Source organism: Cydia pomonella, chromosome 13 (assembly GCF_033807575.1).
Source record: "Cydia pomonella isolate Wapato2018A chromosome 13, ilCydPomo1, whole genome shotgun sequence".
Taxonomy (NCBI): domain Eukaryota; kingdom Metazoa; phylum Arthropoda; class Insecta; order Lepidoptera; family Tortricidae; genus Cydia; species Cydia pomonella.
The window spans coordinates 1,656,973-1,679,421 of NC_084715.1; the positions used below are offsets into that span (position 1 = coordinate 1,656,973).

Consider the following 22,449-nt stretch of genomic DNA (forward strand, 5'->3'; position numbering starts at 1 on the left):
CCAACGCTCAAAAGACGGTAGTGTGAGGTGGCCCATACTTGCATTGAGGTGAACACCTTGCGTACAACTCATACCGTACTACAATAGGGAAATAAGTAAGCTGAGAGTACTCACTCCGTACAACGATAAAACTCATTTATAATAAACTTCAATAATAAATTGCAGCCGTTCGATAGCGCGAATCGTCATACGATTCGCACGGAGAGGCGGAGCCAGTGTGTAATACTATGCGGTTTTTGCATAAAAATCAAGATTATACTGTATAAAGTTAAAAATGCAGCAGTGTCATTGTTAAAGATACGATATGAGTGACGTTTCTTCAAACAAAAACGTAACTTTTGACACGGACATATCCAATCCATATATCGTATCGTATTTTTTGGGAAATTTTTGACGTAAGTATCTTAATGTTCGAAACGAGTAGTTAATGGATTGATTTTAATGTATGTATAATTACTTACTTGCGTTAAGTGGTACCGCGGGGCGCGAGAGGTGCGCGCCCGACAACGCGTGCCGCGCGTACCTCTCGCGCCCCTGCCAGCGGACTAGCATATTGGTTGGTGATTTATATGTGGGTAATATAACTTACTTGCGTTGAGTGGTACCGCGGGGCGCGAGAGGTACGCGCCCGCGTACGCGTGCCGCGCGTACCCTGCCAGCGTGCTAGCACATTGGTTCACAGGGATTGGTTGTTTGGGTTGGAGCTGAAACAAACAGAAAAGGAGTTTAGTTAGAATCAAAAACGTAAAAAGTATCGTAGTATGTTTGTATTTTATTTTAGCGCTAATAAATAGTAGCGTTTAGATAAGCTTTTATTTTGTTGGAAAATATGGTCCTTCGAACCGGGTAAATGTTTTACTTATATTCTTTGAGAGTTTTTTAATTATTTAAAGAAAATAATTTATTCAAAGGTATCGTGAATCATATTAATTAGCATAATTTTGTCCTATAGCCTAAATATTAATGGATGGTCCCAGGTTATCTATAAAACCTTACCTAGAATGACATAGGTACGTGGTAAAAACATAAGATTAATATAAATGTAATACGTATACCATATGAAATTAATAGTCGCTCAAATACTTAGGTGATCAATAAAATTAAATAAAGTAATTGGATCACGTTGAATATTGTAAGGTTTTCGGTATGATTATGTTTCGATTTAAACACTGATACAAATTCTATGTATATAAGTATGTATTTATCTATATACGTGTATGACGATATATATATCGTCGCTTAGTACCCATAGTACAAGCTTTGCTTGGTTTCGGTCTAGGTCGATGTGTGTAAGATTGTCCCCAAATATTTATTATTATTTATTATAATTCATATATTATACATACCCTATTTCCATACATTATTTAAGTTTCGGTTGACGTTTCTATCAACTATTGTCTTGGTATCAAAGTGATAACGGAAAAAATGTTTCCTAATGTATTTTTTATTTCATTTAGTAATTGAATGAGTTAGCGGAGATGGCGGGATGACTTGGACAGCTTCCTGAACAACTGGCCGGAGGAAACACCAAATCGGGAATCGTGGAAATCAAGGGGAGAGGACACTCTAATAGGCTATTAAAAAAAATTGAATGAGTATATACCTGTCTATTCAAAATTCACGTTTACTGGATTGAACTTACTGAAAAGAGAAAAATCCTACTTATGACAAGGCAGTATAGCTTAGAGCTTTAGCCTGTCCAGATGGACGAAAAAAAAAAACTGTTTCAAATTCTCAATTTGATATAGTGTGCTTTAGATTTTCTTTTTGTAGATTCGCAGTGCCTTCGTAGTAACACTGTGCTGTGCAACTAGTTTTAATACCAAAATAACGACTAAATAAATAACTAACGTATTATTTGTATTCTACTTAGGCACGTAGTTATGCTAGTTTAGTGTTATTTCTTGAACAAAACAGAACAAATAAGCAGGCGGCATATGTGTTGTAGTGCGTCATCAAAGTTGCACGGTAGGCTGTAGCCTAGGACCGAGCTGCCGCGTGTACCGTCAGCAAAACAAATAACCCGCGAAAACCGAAATTTGCAAATTGCGCAGATCTTTCTCCTTTACTCTCACTAAGACGTAATTAGAGTGACTGAGAAAATGCCCGCAATTGACGAACTTCGATTGTCGCGGTTATAGCCCTGATACCTTATCAATGCTATACTTTCGGCCATCCAGATAGTAAGTCTAACATTCGGCCTTCCTGATCGGAAGTGGTTATCGAATCTTACACACGGAGAGCTAGACTCTGACTAATATTTGCACTGACTTAATTAGAAAAAAGTGAGAAAGTGCTATTACAAACCGTACCGTACCGACTTTACTGATACTTTGACAACTTTTATGCTTTCGGCTATCCTGATGAAAGTCTAACATTCGACCTTCTTGATCGTAAATGCTTATAGAATCTTATGGAGCTAGCATTGATACAAAGTAACCTTTAAGTGGGTTGTAAATAAGTAAATAAAAATAATCGCGATTTATTGTTTTTAAAGGGCGCCAGGAACCTCATTTGAATATTCAACTTCTTCATATTGGTATACAGATACAAGAGAAGTATACTCAGACAAATGTCAAAATGATACGAAAGAGAGAAAACCGCAATACAATTGCAGTATGTATGCACAATAATTATAAACCTCCGTCATTATTATTATTACTTCCTTCAAATCAAATTTTAAGGAATACTATCTTTCCCTTCCTTAGTTTTTTATTTTATTTATGACACTGTTGTGTCTTTATTTAATAAATATTGTTTAAGTATGTATGTCTATATGTATGTTTATTCACATTAATGTCTTGTGTTGTTTGGTTATATTCAATTCGACTTTTATTTATTATTTTTTTGTTGTTTTTCTTTGTGCCACCTACCGTATATTCCATTTTTTTTATCTCCGATTTTTTGCCCCAAAGGTTGTCTGGAAGACATCACTCTTAAGCGATAAGACCGCCTGTTGTTACCTCTATCAAATTGTCTTTGTTTGTTTCTGTACATTTATTGTAAACTATGTGAGGTGTGCAATAAAGAGTATTAAATAACATTTAAAAAATATTCATTTTATCGGTACAAATATTTCAGTTTATTCTGCCGACGCTACCGTAACTTTTCGTCGCCGCGAGTACGGTCGACAATAAAATGCATATTAGATAACCGTGTTTTGTGGCTCGCACGTGATTTCGACGCTGACTGTACGAGTATTAGTGGAATTTATGCGTTTGTTGTGTTATTGTTACTTGTAGTGTTACTAAGAATTGGGGTTAGGACACTTTGGAATTCAATCACATTAACAAAGAAATAATTATTTTTTTTTTTCTAATTTCGTATTAAAAAAAATACTAGTATACCTACTTATAACAATTTATAGCTGGAAAACTAGTACCAGACATAGATATATGTTACGTAAGTAAATATGTACATGACAAGAATAATTTAATTTAAGTATGTCGTTTTTCTACTCGTCGACTGTAATGGTTGAATTAAGATTTCGTATACCAAACTATAATTGCGTACTTTTCATGTCCATACATGTCCATGAGGAGCCCATGCTCCCACTCAACTATAAGATTTATTTCGCTACGCTATAGTCAAGTCCCACCGCGCACCCATAGAAAAAAGTAAACGATACTTCCCAATATTTATTAATTATTTATGTTTTATAGTAAAAATGGACTATTTTAGATGACTCGTATGAAAATTATTGTATCCAATAGTGATATAATCAAGCTTTTCAATCTCTTACCTTACTTAGGTAACTCAGCAACTCGACTAAAAAGCTCTCTATTATATCACGATTGTATAAAATACTATCTAAAGCGAGAGCGTAGCTCTGATTGTATGGGAGCGACATTTTGGCGGCGGATTCGTATGACTCTTACTTTTTACACTACATTCTAAAGTAATTATAGGTAAAAAACTTAAGTAAGTCACCTGTTGTATGTAGTTGTGACGTGTTCGAATAGACATTTGTTTTGTTTGTGTGTGTCTTTTAAACATGTATTGTCTATTCGAACACGTCACAACCACATACAACAGGTGACTTACTTAAGTTTTTTACCTATATTTCCATTAAGACGTATCCTAATCTTTAAACATTAAACTTGACCAGTTTAAAAATAGTACGTTAATCAATTCACATAAATCCAAAACTGTAACACCGACTGCCCCAATTGCAAAAAGCTAATGATGTGACAGTAATCCATTAGAATCGATTGCCAGTGCTATTAGACGATTGCTGATAATGAAATGGACGATCGATCGCTTGGTACGCAGATTTACTTGTTACATTGATTTCTACTTTGATAGGTTATAGACGAATTGTTACAGCGTGTAATGTAACAGCAGGCGCAGCGGTGGAAAGCGCCGAAATTTTGAAATGTAATAAATATAAGATCCTCGGTAGAGAGTACCACTTTGTACCATTTGGCGTTGAAACTCTAGGTCCATGGAGTCCCAGCGCGCACAAGTTATTTGCAGAAATCGCGAAACGTCTGGTTGACGTAACTGGTGACCGGAGAGCTGGTGGCTTCCTCGCATAACGTATCAGTATTGCTTTACGACGAGGAAATACCGCCAGCATCCTTGGTACAATGCCTAAGCCTATTTCAGATGTAAGCTAGTTATAGTAATCATCTGTATATATCCATAATTTTTAATATACGTGTAATAGTATATTATTACTCAAACGAAATCAGAATTTTGAAATCATGTCTGTAAATGTTTTTTTTTTATACCACTACGGTGGCAAACAAGCATACGGCCCGTCTGATGGTAAGCAGTCACCGCAGCCTATGGACGCCTGCAACTCCAGAGGTGTTAGCCTGTATCTGTTTTTTTTCCAATAAAGAAAATATATAAAATAAAGAATACGATTCCGTAATACTATATATTATACTGACTGTCTGTCTGTCACATAGCTAATTATCTCTCTATAATATGAATGAATTGCGGAAAATTACTTGAATAACGAAAAGTATAATGAATTTGATGTTTTATTCAAGCTTTAAAACTGAAATAAGTATTTTCATTTATCTGCACATAGTACCATAGACAGTGTCATTTCATGGATTAATTAAAAAATGACATATGTGCTAAATCGTATTCTTATCGCGGTTTAAACCAAGAGATGAGAGATGATTAATGACAAGGTATTTTAGCGCTCCTAAGGAATGAGAGCGCTAATAGTTCGAGTCAGAACGGATGCTTTTTACCCGAGTTGAACACTACTTTTCATTTCGATACGAGGAAAGTAAATTAGGTAAGTATATATCTTATTATAATATTTTTAAATGCTACTTTCAATTATTTAAAGCAGTAATAAAATGTAACTCAAAACTTCAACCGATTTTTAAGATAAACATATCCTAAAATCTCAATTATCCCTCGATTACAACAAACTTAACCGAACATCGACCTTATCTCATTCAAATAAAGTTTACATTTAATCATTAACAACATCAACCATGTTAACATCAACACAACTAACCATACGTACCTCTTATTTTTTAGCAAATAAGGTCGAAGTCTGGTCAGCACGGGCGATGGTAGATATAACTGCTAGTTACTTTAAAAGCCGTCCCTAAAGCAAACGCGAAGATAAAGCGAGCTAATTTATAAATACTTAACATGCCAACTTGGAACTAGTGGAGTGCTATTCGACGTGGTCGAAACCGGCTCGTAACATAAACACTTTCCTTCTTCCTCGCGTTGTCCCGGCATATTGCCACGGCTCATGGGAGCCTAGGGTCCGCTTGACAACTAATCCCAAGATTTGGCGTAGGCACTACTTACTTACTTACTTTTTACGAAAGCGACTGCCATCTGACCTTCCAACCCAGAGGGTAAAACTGGGCCTTGTGGGGATTAGTCCGGTTTCCTCACGATGTTTTCCTGTTAATTATTTAATTGAAATATACACCATTATCTTCAACTTTGTTTTTATTTAATCTTCTTACACATCAATAGTTTTACATTTTTTTTCTCCGAGAAACAAAAACTATGTTCTTACATGAACCATCGCAACGGCCATAGATCAACAACTAGAGTTAACCATAGACTATTCAAAAAGTAGGGATGTACAGACATTGTTCTTCGACACTCTCCCTCAATGTTTGTACATCATTTTAACATTTTAACAAATTAAGTAAGTTACACATTGTTACAAATTTTTCACCTGATAAAGGCTTAGTTAGTATATCAGCTATCTGGTCTGTTGTAGTTACATATTCAACGGTAATTAAGCCTTCCTCAACCTTTTCTCTTATAAAATTACATTTTACATCTACATGTTTCAAGCGTTTTTGATCAGGATTTTGAACAACTTTTATAGTACTCTGATTATCTTCAAAAATAACAACATTATTAATTTTAATGTTAAAATCTGACATTAACTTAATTAGCCAACAAGCTTCTACAGATGCTTCACATAAGGCAACAAGTTCAGCCTCCGTAGTACTCAAAGCGACTGTACTCTGCTTCTGTGACTTCCATGTCACAGTATTACCAAACAATTGAAACAAATATCCACTTGTGGATTTTCTGTCACTATCACGTGCAAAATCTGCATCTGCAAAACCTATTAGGCTTTCATTTTTACATTTACAATATATTAGACTATAATCAACAGTTTGTTTTACATATCTCAATACACGCTTTAAGGCTTGCCATAACTTTAAAGTTGGCTGTGTTTGAAATCTACTCAAATATGACACAGCTGTTGCTAAGTCTGGTCTTGTGCTTACCATAGCATACATTAAAGAGCCAATAAGTGATCTACACTTGTGTTCCAATGTCAAGTCAATTTCACTCAAGTCAAAGTCCAGTTTAAAATTTGGATCCATAGGTGAATTGGCACCTCTACAATTTTCCATATTATAAGATTGAACTACCTTCTGCAAATACTTTGTCTGGTTAAGATAAATACCGTCATGTTTTCTTTGAATATCAATGCCTAAATACATTAGTTTTTCATCTCCTAAGTCTTTCATATGAAATTTTGAATTTAGAAATTTCTTAACACTCTCTATTTCAGTCACACTAGGCCCTACAATCAACATGTCATCAACATACAAAATCAAGTATAATTCCCCTTTACTATAAAGACAGTAGTCATTTTGCGAACGGGTAAATCCATATTCAGTGATAACTTCTGTGAATTTCTCATACCAATACTTAGGACTCTTTTTTAAACCATATAAAGATTTTTGTAGTTTTAAAACATGACCTTCGGGAACCGTTAGACCTTGTGGGGATTTTAAGTATACTGCTTCATCAATTCTTCCATATAAGAAAGCACCTTTGACATCCATTTGGTGTATTTCATAATCTTTCTGAGCTGCAACTGATAAAAGAACTCTTAATGTTTGTAACTTCAAAACCGGTGAGTATGTATTTTCTAAGTTTTCTTTTTGTTGGTAACCCTTCACAACTAATCTTGCTTTACATATTGCTTCTTCTCCTACATTCTTCTTTGTAAAGACCCATCTGCTATCCAGTAATTTTTCATTCTTTGGTACAGGTACAAGTTTCCATGTTTCATTTTCTTTTAAAGTCTTTAGTTCTTCATTGATTGCCTTCTTCCACCCGTTTTCATCTCTTCTTCCTTTAATGTCATCATAATTTGTAGGAACATCCTGATAACCTGTTAGTAAGGCATATAATGCTGAATCATCCTTGTCAAGGTCCATTTCATAGTCCCGTTGCCATACTGGTTTTCTTACTTCTCTCTTTGCTCTCCCTCTTTCCGAGCTTTCCGTCTTCTCTGTTACAGTTTTTATCTGGTGTTTGCCATCTTTATTTTTACTTTCTTCGTTTTCTTTGTTCTGTATCTTCTCTATTTTTTCTTCCTCATACATTGATACACTTTCTTCTTCAATTTCCTTTTCAATTTCTTGTTCATCTTTACTCATTTCCTTTCCTGTCTCTTCTGTCTTGTCCAGTACATATTTTGTATATTTGTCACAATCTGGTTTTTCTGGTTTTGTCTCATCAAAAATCACATTCCGTGCCACTATAATTTTCTTTGTGTCGGGATCATAAAGTTTATATCCTGTTGTATAATATCCAATGAAAATCAGTTTTTTACCAGAGTTGTCCAGTTTTTGTCTTAACTCTTTGGGTACATGGTTATATGCTGTGCATCCAAACACTCGCATATTTGAGACGTTAGGTTTCCTACCTTCCCATAGCTCTGATGGTGTCTGACTTTTTCCTTCAGTTGGGCTTCTATTAGTCACATACGCTGAAAATAACACTGCATGTCCCCAAAACTCTTTCTTGAGCTGTGAATCAATTAAAACTGTTTTAGCCTTTTCTATTAAGGTGCGATTCATACGTTCTGAAACTCCATTCATTTCCGGATTATATGGCACTGTATACTGCATCTGTATCCCTTTACTATAACAAAAGTTTTGAAATTCTTTAGAAATATACTCTCCCCCGTTATCTGATCTTAACTTCAATATATTTGCATTAAAATGGTTTGTCGCATAGAAATAGTACTGTTTAAATTTGTCAAAAACTTCACTCTTATTAGAAAGTAGGTATACCCATACAAAATGAGTATAGTCATCAATAAATGTCACAAAATACTTATATCCTTCTTCAGTCAGTGGGGTAATTGGTCCGCAGACGTCAGTGTGTACTAATTCAAGTGGTCTAGTTGCTCTACGTCCAAGTCTGTTAAAAGGTTGTCTTGTCATCTTACCTAACAAGCATGGCTCACAAACAGAAAAAATATTTTTAAATTTAGTTAAGTCATCCATACCATTAACCATTTGTTGTGATGACAATAAGGTTAAATTTTTTATACCTAGATGAGCATACCGACGGTGCCACAGCTGTCTCACATTTTTGTCACTGTTATTACTGTAATTACATTCATTTTCCATTATTGTTTCCATTCTAATTGTATACAAAGAACCTACTCGATTGCCTATCATGCTCAAACAATTGTGTTTGTAAATTCTGACTTTTCCTGAATTAAATTCAATTTTGTAACCATTATCTTCAATCTTTGAAACTGACAATAAATTTTTCTTTAAATCAGGCACATAGAATACATTTTTAATAGTTAATATAACTGGCCTCTTACCTATGAATGCCTTTGCCTGAATGTTGCCAACACCAATGGCCATTAAATTCACTTCCTTCTTCGCTACTGAGATAGACTTTGGTTGGCTGAGTTCAATATATTCTGAATAATAACTTTTATCATTAACATAATGGTCCGAACACCCTGAGTCTATATACCACATTAAGTCGCACTTATCTTCTTTGTCATATCCATGGGTTTCATTCTCTGCAAGAAAAGCATGATCAAGTTCATTAACATTTGATGCTACATATGAATGTCCACGTCCATATTCAAAGGTCCTATGAGATCCTCGTCCTCGGTTTGAAAAGCCCCGTCCTCGAGATGGGATACCTCGTCCATTTGATGATCTGTGCTGCATCTGGTGTGCAGGTCGGGCACTATGGTAATTTTGTCTTATTGTGCATTCGTATTTTTTGTGTCCTTCTTTGCCACAGTTATAACATTTATTGTACTCAGGCGCGCGTGGCACACACTTGTTTCTTTTCTCTTCTTCACCCAGCAATCTATCTTTAACAATCTCAACTGTAAGGTTAGGTAGTGACTCAATTGCTGTTACTATCATATCATTTCATAGGTTTCTGGCATAGACAACAAAATGAAGTTTATCTTCTCCTCATCTGATAGCGCACTCCCGGCATCCTTTAATTGTCCAAATATTTTCGACAATGTCACAAAATGTTCTGACAATGGTGTACCTTCTTTGTATTTTATGTCGTTAAGTTGCCGCCTTAAAAACAGTTTACTACGTGTACTTTTCTTCATAAATTGTTGCTCTAGTTTCTACATCATATTGTACGCCGTCTCTTCCTCCTGTATATAATCAATGTGACTGTCAGCCACGCCATTTATAATGATACTTTGTGCTTTCGCCTCTGCACTCTTGTTTTCCGTCACGCTCGCGAAACCCGCTGTCTCAATTGCTTTTATGCAGTCACATGCTCGTAAAATGCTGCATATTCTAAACTTCCATATTGCAAAATCTTCTCCGACAAATTGTTTTATTTTAATCGAATTAAAACTTGCTTCTGACGACGCCATTTTCTCGACAACCCAAATCGTTTTCGGACTACGTCGAACCCACGTTAAAACCACGCTCTGCTACCACTGTTAATTATTTAATTGAAATATACACCATTATCTTCAACTTTGTTTTTATTTAATCTTCTTACACATCAATAGTTTTACATTTTTTTTCTCCGAGAAACAAAAACTATGTTCTTACATGAACCATCGCAACGGCCATAGATCAACAACTAGAGTTAACCATAGACTATTCAAAAAGTAGGGATGTACAGACATTGTTCTTCGACATTTCCTTCACCGAAAAGCGACTGGTAAATATCAAATGATATTTCGTACATAAGTTCCGAAAAACTTATTGGTACGAGCCGAAACATCATGTCATTCCAGGGGTTTGAACCCGCGACCTCTGGATTGCAAGTCGCACGCTCTTACCGCTAGGCCACCAGCGCTTCTAGGTAAACACTTTATTGTACATAAAACAGGTTAAGACTTAATCACAATATTAGACCCGGGTACGTCCTTAAACTGCGTCCAAAAGAGAGGTACGCTTTGTGTGGTAGGGCACAGCACAGCGGATGTCATTCCAGATCTAGAGGAGAGCCCAACTGGGGAAGTACCTCCACCTTACAGAAAACCGCAGCCAAATAACACTAGACCCTACTCATAGTGTTGTGTTCCTGCCGGTGAATAGTTGCAAGAGCTCAACGAGGGTGTGGAATGTTAGGGTCGGCAACACGCATGTAATCCGTCTGGAGTTGCAAGCGTACATAGGCTACGGAGACTGCTTACCATCAGGCGGGCCGTATGCTTGTTTGCCACCGAATTAGAATTAAAAAAAAAAAATTACAATGTACGGTCTGTGCCCCAACTTAACGGTAACCCATCGTAACCAAGTATCCATAATAATTGTATATAAAAGTGGATACTTATAGGGGACCGACAGTTAGGTGCAGTCAAATAATTAAATTTCCATACCATTTCGTACCTTATCACAGTAACAAACAATTGAATCAATATGCAAGTCGGACCTCATACTATTATCACACGAAATGGTACTGAAATTACGTCCCTTGACCATGCAACTGCGAACTTACGGCCCAATTCGAAAAATGATTTAGACACGTTTAAGATCTTGAAAACATCTTTAATAGATCGATAGCTAAACGACATGTCAAAATTGACGTTTATTTCGATTCCGCTGTGATCCCAATAAGATCTATCTACGATATTTCTAACGTCAAAGTGACTTTGGTTGCCCGAATCGAGCTCTGTCAATTATAAGACATACAAAGGATATCTAAATGAGATCTTATCTAAACCAGAACTTAACGTTATCGTACCTCATTCTTCGAATCGGTCCGTTATTATAAGACAAGGGATCTCTTCCAGTAAACCTTTTGAGCAACTGAGAGAAAAAAAAAACATGATAGACTCACGAACACGGTACATGTGGACGGTATATGTGAAGTAGTTTCGTTCATAGTTATGATGACTTTTGGATTCGGTGATATTATAGATTTGGAATAAACTTATGTACCTAACTCTAGAAAACCATGCCATGAAAGAGTATGATTTAAAAATTAAATTTTTGGCAAAAAATTAATTTTTGGTACAACCTATTATCGCTGACTGTACTTTTCTTTCCACAGGCAACTAATACTCATCGAGACAAATCTAAAAACCCGAAACACAATTAGGTTGCGTTGTTTTATCACAGAGTTCCTATGGCCACTTCCTGTCTCCATCATCAGATCAGCTCAATGGTACCATAATATTGCATTGTCACCCGACTTACATATGTATGCAAATTTTCAACTTCGTCGTAAACCAGGAAGTTGTTCAAATTTAAATTGCAAGATTTGATTACAGAGCCCCTTGTTTATTTATTCGATAGCGAAACGAGACGTACACGTTCGCGTTAAGTGTCATTTTGTATGGGATTTAGAGTTCCTAATACATCCCGCTTGGCGCGCCGTTTCTAAATCCCATACAAAATGAGACTTAACGCAAACGTGTACGTCACGTTTCGCTATCGAATAAATATATTAACACTAGGGGTTCTGTTTATATCAGTGTACTGTGGCAATATTTCCATTTACTAATTATTTCACGTTAAAGCAGTGCCTCGTTGTGATTTAGAACGACTGAAACTCAATGTATCGCCCTTGAACTCCCTTTTACTTTATTTCATTTCGACCCCTTCTATGTTACGATTGCTTGGTTTATTGGACGAGCGAAGGTCTTAGTTTAAACTTGGGCAAAAATGCTTTCGTATTCTACAGGTCTCTTTGTTGTCAACCAATTGTCAACTAATTATCGTGAAATTTTGAGAACAGGTTCAATGATTTTTGAAGTGAAAACTTCTTTAGCGGCGCTGTGCACTTTTTGTGATGGGGAAAAAATGTGAAACTCGCGACAGGTCACGTGACCGACAGATTCGTCAGATTTAAAATTCGTAAGACGGACACGTGACCTGATCAAAAACTGTTATAATTGTAATAGTTCTGAAGTGTTAAATTTTAAATGTAATATAAATTGTCATTGTATACGATAGCGGAAAAAATGAATATTGTATTTTACCACGTAAATGATAGTACTTTTAATTAGTACTGATAATTAAAGCAATTCCTGCAAAATTATTCCCTAACCATTCCAAAATATCAAAAATGTTATAACGTTTCCATTACAACGTTAATATTCAAGTTTTCACTAGTGTCACTTTTTGAAAAAAAAAAAAAAAACAAAATGGTGGAGGCATATAATTTTTCAGTTTAAAGTTATGCTCGTGAGGTCTACAGCTCAGCTCACAAGGCTACTAGTAGTATTTAATTTAGGTTTCCATACATGGGTGATAATCTAAACTTTCAAATACTTTGACGACTGGTTTGGCCTAGTAGGTAGTGACCCTGCCTACGAAGCTGATGGTCCCGGGTTCAAATCCTGGTAAGGGCATTTATTCGTGTCATGAGCATGGATATTTGTTCCTGAGTCATGGGTGTTTTCTATGTATTTAAGTATTTATAAATATTTATATATTATATATATCATTGTCTAAGTACCCTCAACACAAGCCTAATTGAGCTTACTGTGGGACTTAGTCAATTCAAAAAATCAAAAAAATCAAAATCAAAATAGTTTATTTGGTATCTATTAGAATTTAAACAATATTGGTAATGGATACCTCCTGGTAAGTATAGCAATACTTGTGTTAGGAGGTACCGCTCCTTCCTGACGGAGTTTTTCGGGCTTATCTCAGTTGACTTATTATTTTATAAGGTACATTTTGCTAGTTTAACTATATATAGCTTATTTATATAAATATTATTACAAAACCATTTTATGAAATTTGTTGTAACTATTCAAAGAAAAATATAATTAATTATGATACATTTCATTTCAATTCAATTTTAACTAAATTTATTATACTAAGTATAACATGTAATTACAATCAATATTCAAATTATAATTTACAATCATAAGTATAATTACAATAAAACCTAATTTATTTACTTACTTAATCCTAATTCTATTGTATTAACTTTAAGACTAGGCTAAACCTGTAAGTTTGTGTGTGTGTGTGTGTGTATGTGTGTGTGTGTGCGTGTGTGTGTGTGTGTGTACTGTGTATGTGTGTATGTGGGTTTGCGTGTGCATGCATGTTTAGCATTTAAGGCTTATGAAGCGATTCCGTCTCATCATAGGTAAGTGTCAGTAACCATTCTGTGATTTTCCTTTTACAATTTATCCGTTGCATTGGATAGATGTTGAGAACTTTGTTAATTTTATTATACATCTGTGAAGATATTGCATAAAATTGTCTTTTTGCAAATAACGATTTTGTTGGCCATATAGGGGCTACTACGTAACTTCGCCTACGATTTAGTAGACATGGATTAAAATTTAGTCTCTTATGCAGTTTGACTACAGTGAGAAGCACATATAATTTCCTCATGCTCAAGATATTACTGTTTTTGTATAGATCATTCGTTGGGTATTTTCTGGGGAGTTTATGCATGACCTTAAGCAAAGACCTCTGTCCTCTCTCAACCTGCAAGAATTTCGTCTTTGTAGCTCCACCCCAGGCGACAATACAATAGCTCATCACTGACTGCGCGAGTGCATTGTATAATTGTTCCAGCAATCTTTTGTCGGCTACATGCCTAAGGATTTTAAATATCCATATAAGTTTTCTTATCCGGTTATTTATGTACTCAATATGCGGATGCCAGCTCAGCCTCTGGTCTAAAATGACCCCAAGGTATTTAATGGATGCCACTTTTGTAAGTTGAGTACAATCACAAGACGAAGAATATTCATTTTCATTACATATATGCATTGTTAATTTAAGATCTGATTTAAGTTGGGTATTTTGGTATTTCGCGAAACACATGAAGTTTGTTTTCTCCAGGTTTAAGGTGAGGAGGTTTTCTCTAAGCCAGGAGGAGACCAGCCTGAGGCCCTTTTCCGCATACTTAAACACTGACTGCCAGGTTTTTGCTTTAAAAACCATAGCTGTATCATCCGCATAAGAGTAGACACACCCGTTGTCAATTTTGATGTTTGTGAGGTCATTTATGTAAATCAGGAAGAGCGTAGGACCGAGAATACTCCGTTGGGGGACGCCAAAAGTAATTTTCTCTTCCCGGCTTACATAATCACCCACTTTGACTTTTTGAGTACGATTACACAGATAGTCTTCAAGCAGTTTTAGTGGAGTTCCCCTAATCCCAAGCCGTTCAAGTTTTTGTACAAGAATGGAGGGAGAGACTGTGTCTAATGCTTTTTTTAGATCCAAGAACACTGCCAGGCTCTTTTCACCATTGTCAATTTGTTTAGTAATTTGAGACGTAAGGGCCAGAACAGCGTCCTCCGTCGATCTGCCATTTCTAAAACCAAACTGCGATTCAGAGAGTATGTTAAATTTATTTAGGTACGATTTAAGTCGGTTGTTAATAACTTTTTCAATAATTTTAGAAATGGCAGGTAAGACGGAGATCGGTCGATAGTTGTTTGCACTGTCTCTCTCACCACCCTTGTACACCGGAGTTACAATTGATTGTTTTAGCGGACTAGGAAATACGCCATGTGTGAAGCAGAGGTTCACTAAATGACTTATGATAGGTACAATCAAAGGCCTGGCTACTTTAAGGAAGCGTGTGGTGATACCATCCCATCCGGGAGCGCTATCAGATTTAAGACTCGCGATGACATTGTCAATTTCCAATGGGTCTGAGTTTAATAGGACAAAGGAATTAGCGATAGTTGGTGGGGAAATTAAAGAACGGGAGCTTTCTGTTGTAGTATTTTCCCCTATATCTTCTGCGAGGTTTTTGCCTACGACAGAAAAAAAGTTATTGATATAGTTTACTGATTCCATTGGCGACGACTTTGAACTTAACAGCTGTATATTCTGTGTCTTAGTTTATTTATAATGGGTAACTTTTTTAATAGCTGTCCACAGGGCTTTTGGATCTTTGGATGATTTACTGAGTAGTTCTTTATCGTATTTTTGTTTTAGTTTTCTTATTAATTTGTTGCAGTAGTTGCGATAACGTCTGTATGTGATACGCAGGACCTCGTTATTGGGATCAGAACTAAGACTTTTTTGCATCTTGTTTCTGTTTCTAATACAACGCAGAACGCCAGTTGTGATCCAGGGTTTTATGTTACGCAGTTTACTCGAGACCTTTTTATTTACCTTACTTTCGTCTAGGGAGGTCATTAGCTTATTTATCAACTGTTGTGTGACGAAGAGAGGGTCATTAATATATAGCAATTCTTCAATATTTTTATTTTTAAGGTTATTTAGAGCTTCCTTAAAGTCTATTTTCGTGATATTTTTCTGGATGGGATCTTTCATATCTAGACGCTTAAGTACCAGTAGCACAGCTAGGTGGTCAGTGACAGATGTATTCAAAACGGCTACATAGGCGGACGCACTACGGTCCCCAATTTTAAGGATATAATGATCAAGACAGCTTTTTTCTCTTGTTGGGTGCGCATGGCCTGGTAATAAGCCATGAGTAGCCAACATGTTGAGATAATTATGCCTATTTGTTTCGTCATGAGTTGGTTCTTGCAAGCGGTGGATAATGTTTATGTTTATATCTCCAGTTATTATGTATGTATGTATGTATATACTTTATTGTACATAGAAATAAAAACACGAAAAACACAGTTACAGAGTAAATTAAATACAACAAAGGCGAACTTATCCCTGTATGGGATCTCTTCCAGTTAACCTTTGAGGAAATGAGTAAAACATATTATTATGTTGCGACAAGATTTTATAGTTTCAAGGTGGTTACTTAAGGAATCTATAAATTTGGAAGCATCTAGGTTTGAAGGCGATCGGTAAATACATAAAATTATTTTATCTTTACAATTTAATTGAATACATGATGCCTGATCTAATTTAATTTCTGTGGCACTGGCTCTCAAGTAGTTTTTGAAATATATTACCACACCGTCATTCTGATTAATATTATATATAGATGCGAGGGAGGTGTAATTTTTTATACTCTGAATGGGTTTGTGAGGGTTTAAGCGACATTCTGTTAATGTTATAATATCGATATCGAAGTCCAAAAGAGAGAGGGTAATGTGAAGATTGTCAAAGTTAGCGTAGATACTTCTAATGTTCTGAGTAATGATCAATTTGTGTATTAATGTCCTATAATATTTATTTATTTAAAATATTTGACGGCCTCCAAGCGTTCTCGGCAATGACTTACGAAGCAGGGTTTAAATCCGAGCATTGATTTGCGTGTTCATCACAAATGTCTATTTCTGCGTTATAGATATAGATTAATGACTTGGAATTCTAGGCTAGATGGATGGCATCATATCGCTTTGTGTCTCTCTATCACTCTTCTATATTAGTGCGATAGTGACAGTTACATTTCGATCGCTACGGAGCGTAAGCGATTTGCACGTTGGCTACGCGGCCTGTTCGAATTTCGAATCCGGCCTCCTCAGTGGCGCCCTCGCTTTGTCACTTCTTTATCTTCTAAATCTGTATCTTTAGTTTGTCATGTTTTCAATATGTGAAATATAAAATCATCTCCTAGATAAACTAAATTTAATCTGCTAGAGGGAAACACCTTTAAAAGCAGCTGGCTCTTAGAGCGTTGTTTTTTAAGCGTAAAGGCGTATCTCGAACATGACTAAGTAAGTAAGTAAATATTCTTTATTACACACATACAAAACCTTTTCAAAATAGAGTTACAATTACAATAGTATAAATAACTACGAACTACCTGACTAATTTGTTCGACGACCACTAATTAAGTGGTTTATCAGTTACATAAAAGAGGTAATTTTTTTTTCATCTTATTGATTATAAATTTGCAAGCTAGATACATGAAATGAAACACAGTATATTGTCACTTTCCTATACTGTCGGCCCGATTCGATAACGATAAGTTCTGGTTTAGATAAGTTCTCATTTAGATATCGTTTGTATGTCGTATAATTGACAGAAGCAGCTCGATTCGGGCAACCAATGTCACTTTGATGTTAGAAATTTCGTAGATAGATCTTATTGGGATCGAAATAAACGTCAATTTTGATATGTCGGTTAGTTATCAATGTTTTAAAGATCTTTCCAAGATTTTAAACAGTTTTAATCATTCTTCGAATCGGGCCGTGTATCAATGCAAATTCATAATTTCTGATTTCTGTATATGACATCTATTCCAGCTGATACATTATTATTTAGTTCAAACTTACCATGGTTATCACTTCGGACTTTTATTTTCACAACACCGTGTTTTTATTTATTGCAATACTCATTTCTAGTTTATCATTATCACTCCTTGTTTTTTTATCAATATTATCTTTACTCGATAATATAACCTCAAATGACATTCAAGTAACACTAAATGAAACCACAATTTAAAAATTACAATTCACTTATAGTCAGTATTAACACCACGATTTATTACAATCAAGGAATGTCCCGAAACTAATAACTTAAAACCGTCACGTTTAAATCATATATCAAAACTATACTATGCTTAACATGTTACAACTTCTATTATGGTTCCTATCGTTATCATTTCTTTGATAACTAAAACAATTAAACTGTTTTGTCAGACGAAAATATACTTTAATGCTTTTTAGAAACAGTAGGTGGTAAAGATAAGATATGGTTTAAGTAATTCTGGCATTTAACGTACGATGAATCAGATTTTTTATGTTTGTGTTGAGATTGATGAATGATGAATGTAAATGAAAATACTTTTTAATGACGTTTTCATGGTTTTATTATTACATGGTAAAGTATCTTACTCGTATCATGTTGGATTTAAGAAGATTTTATTTATTTTATGAAAATATTATAAGAGCTGAGACATTAGTCCCACTAACGTTTGTTGTGCGTCTTTATCTTTAATACTCTCGCTACGTTCAAGAATGCTTTTTACAATAAAAAGTACCGGGGCCTAGCTAAGACGACAATCGTACATCGACAATAATCGACATACCAATACCAATCGAAAATAAAAAACAACACGCGCACAGAGGGTTCCGTACAAACTTTGAATCATGTCGTGTAACTAAAAGGCGAAAGACTTTTAATCAGAAGTACCTATATTAAGTATAATTATGTACAGCGCCATCTATCGGCAAATTGTCTAACTAATTTGCGCGATGTGATGCACGATGTTGGTTTTTAGAGGATAAATCTTCTAATTTTATTTGAAAAAAGGTGTCAAATGTAATATATACAGTGTCACGCCAATTTCACGCTGATCATTTATCGGCGGCGGCGGCGCGCCGGCGCGGCGCACACGTCTAAAACACATGTACAGTTCGTTAAATTACATAATGAATTCAGATGAACGGACGAACAGAGTCACGCCATAAGGGTTCCTTTAGTACCTTTTTGGTACGGAACCCTAAAAATGTAACGGGATGACAGATGACACGAAAAATCTATGCATTGTTACAGTTTCGATTGGAGTTATCTGTTTCTGGAATAGGTATAGCTATTTTAATATATGATGTATTCATAAATATGTTGGTTAAAACGAAATTGTCATCTATGTCTGCCACCATAAATTTATATAAATGTATGTTACGTTCATTTCAAGAAAAAAAGTTATATGTTTAAGAGCGATGATTTTTGTGTGTCGCTTTCTTCATGTGTTTTTGTATAATGCTCTTTTTTCTCGGATATTTTCTTTGTAATGTTTTAATATACTATATCTGTCGTTTCATCACCGAATGGGCCCTATGAAAGACCAGCGCTGGCTTCATAGCTAGCATTATGCTGAATTGGGTCCATTTCGTGATGCACACTTAATTTTCTGTTCTTCTGTGGCCTGTGCATGTTCGTACATGTTTGTGAATGTAACGAATCAATAATATTTGTTTATTTTTAAACATATTTGACAAGAAATCTGGTGATGCGAAGTATTAAGAAGCGTCTGGTGCGGTGCATATGACTCAGAATGTACCTAGTTATTAAGATCTGTACTAAACTATGGTTGCAATAAATAAGTGACACAAAATTTTAATTAGTAATTATTTAATTTCTACTCATTATAGTCGGACCGGACCGCATCTGGGTACAAATATCCTTCCATTCTGGATTGAAACATTATTGAATTCATATGCAAAATAATAACGAACCACATTAAAACACGCTGCATACCGCTGGAATTAATAACCTAAAATGTTAATTAAAATCACTTTGATTGCCCAAACCAACGTGGTTGCGGTAGCAACCACTATCCAATCATTGTGCTGAAATGTATATTTCAATACATATACGTACTTAGATCAGTACAGTGCCTCGGCCTTATCAGCATCCTTAAGATATTATTGTACTGGATACGCAATATATTGGAGGAGGTACTTTCTGAGGCGTAAGGCTTCCTTTCCTCTTAGTCGGAAATGAGAGGAAACATGCTGAAATCAACCAATAGCGCTGGTTCTAGTAAAGCTAAGATGTGGATTGTGAAAAAAAGTAAACAAATTGTAAGACACACCCCACAATTTAATTATGAAGCCGGACGGAACGTCATTGATTCCGTGGGAGATGGGGCAGGTGTAGGTGTGGTAACCATCCCATCTTCATGGCACTGTCTCACTGAATGTAGCTGGGGATGCGACTGAACGGAGAAAAAGGGCTAAGTACAGTAGTATCGGCCAAGAATACAGTGTCACCCCTCTTGGTGTGGAAGAACTCGGCCCGTGGGGTCACGGTGCTCTGAAATTTTTCGGGATCTTGTCAAAAAGCTTTGGTGGATGCGACTAGGGATCATACGGCTGGCAGCTTTCTTGCACAGTGTATTAGTATTTCAAATGATAGAAATTCCAGTGTCATTTTATTGGAAAAAGAACACCCTATTTAGTACAGTTATAATAAAATGAAATTTTGGTCGGATCACTCGGATTTTTAAATTGCTTGACTTACATTGACAGTTTTTTCCGCAAACCACAGAGATCCGTCAGCAAAATTTTGTGTATAATAATAATTAGCTGATAGAGACATTTATGTGAAATTATGGGTTTCCTACCTGTGAAAATGCTTTTAAACCTTATTTTCATACATCAAATATAAAGGGCGACCGCGGGGTAAAATATGTGACATTCTCAGGATTGTTCACAGGACGGACTGTTCCGTATTCCCAAGGCGCGGGTGGTCACTGTACATCACCATGGAGCTTGTCGAATTACTACAGATATCCGTTTTCTAGCTTTATTTTAAATGTTTTTTAAAGTTAACCCATTCGCGCCCACGCTCATTTTTGGGAACCACCATTTTTCTAATGTTGTTAGGTAGAATTATAGTAGAAAATCGAAATAAACGCCGTAACTCAGGTGTACAATACTTACCTAATTAAATGAAATACCATTTGGTAACTCGGCCCTCATCTCACATTAAGAGGGAAGAATAGCATTTCGAATCTAACGAAATAACGGTAATTTTTCTATGAAATTCCATTTCGGGAGGAGACGTTTTCAACTAACTAAATCTTAACAAGTCACTTTGATTTTGGGTGTCGATTGCTTCAGCTATATATTCTAGGTTTATAGGCTTCGCTTATTTTTAATATAATTTTTCTTTGTTTAGAAAATTTAAAATAAAGATAACCTATAAACCTAGTTTTACATTGTGTCAATGAAATGCTAAAAAATCATAGAGAATGGAAAATATTCAGAAATGGAAAAACGTTTTCTCTTTTTATATGGACTATCACGTGGTATACTTCCCTCTTAAGGCGCATGACACACTGCATCCGAATCTCATATCGCTCCGATGTGCGAACGGGATGTCGCTATAATACGTGCATAGTGTTGTCTCGCTCTAACAACGGAGCGACATGTGCCTTAAATGTTTTTTATGACGACCGGTTCGGCCTAGTGGGTGCCTACGAAGCTGATGGTCCCGGGTTCAAATCCTGGTAAGGGCATTTATTCGTGTGATTAGCATGGATATTTGTTCCTGAGTCATGGGTGTTTTCTATGTATTTAAGTATTTATATATTATATATATCGTTGTCCAAGTACCCTCAACACAAGCCTTATTGAGCTTACTGTGGGACTTAAGTCAATTTGTGTAATAATGTCCTTTAATATTTATTTATTTATTATTTTAACAAGGCCGTTCATTAGTAATGTTTTGTAGCCTTTCCTTTATCTTACACGTGAAACGCACGTTCCACAACCTGCCTATTTTTAATGTTATCTAGTTTTTTGACACTTGACTAAACACAAAGGGATTTATCATATTTAACATGTTAAATAAAGGTTCTTGAATGGTGACCATGTACTAAAAAAAATCGGACATGTGCGAGTCAAACTCCAGATTGCTCCAGCTATGATCACGGATGTACCATCCAACCGCCCGCGTAGGGTCGAAGGCCCGAAGCATCCGGAAGGTTAGTGCTCAAACACAACAATACAATGTCTGCTTGCCCTTCGGCAAAGGCTTCCTCCAACCTTCTCCACTCTCTCCGATCTATTGCCACTCTGCTCCAGGTACGGCCAGCTATAAGAAAAATAGAAACTATACCTGCGCGATGTCGTCGTCCCATCTCATTAGAGGTCTCTTCGCCCCTCTCTCTCCCTCTGTTGGGTACCATTGGGTGACTCGCTTGCTCCATTTGTCTGTGCCTCGGATGATATGGCCAGCCCACTTCCATTTGAGTCTTCTAATTTATGTGGCAATATCTTGGACTTTCGTATTCCTAATTAGGGTGTTTCGTAGCCGGTCAGTCTTTCGTACACCTTGGTGTGCTAGATGGGACAATCAACTTTTTAGCGTCACTCGTTGCCATGGTTACGATTAGTTGTCCAGGGAACAAAAGTTCATTGAAATA

At 35.9% G+C, this 22,449-nt stretch overlaps 1 protein-coding gene across 1 annotated transcript in view; it reads right to left on the bottom strand.

Moving 5' to 3' along the window:
* The window catches only part of LOC133523955 (calmodulin-binding transcription activator 2), a 314,418-nt gene that overhangs the window by 218,971 nt on the left and 72,998 nt on the right, over nucleotides 1-22,449 (bottom strand). The window contains exon 2 of the mRNA XM_061859685.1: nucleotides 590-704. The gene's annotated coding sequence lies outside the window, so the exon portion shown is untranslated. The remainder of the gene's footprint in view (nucleotides 1-589; nucleotides 705-22,449) is intronic.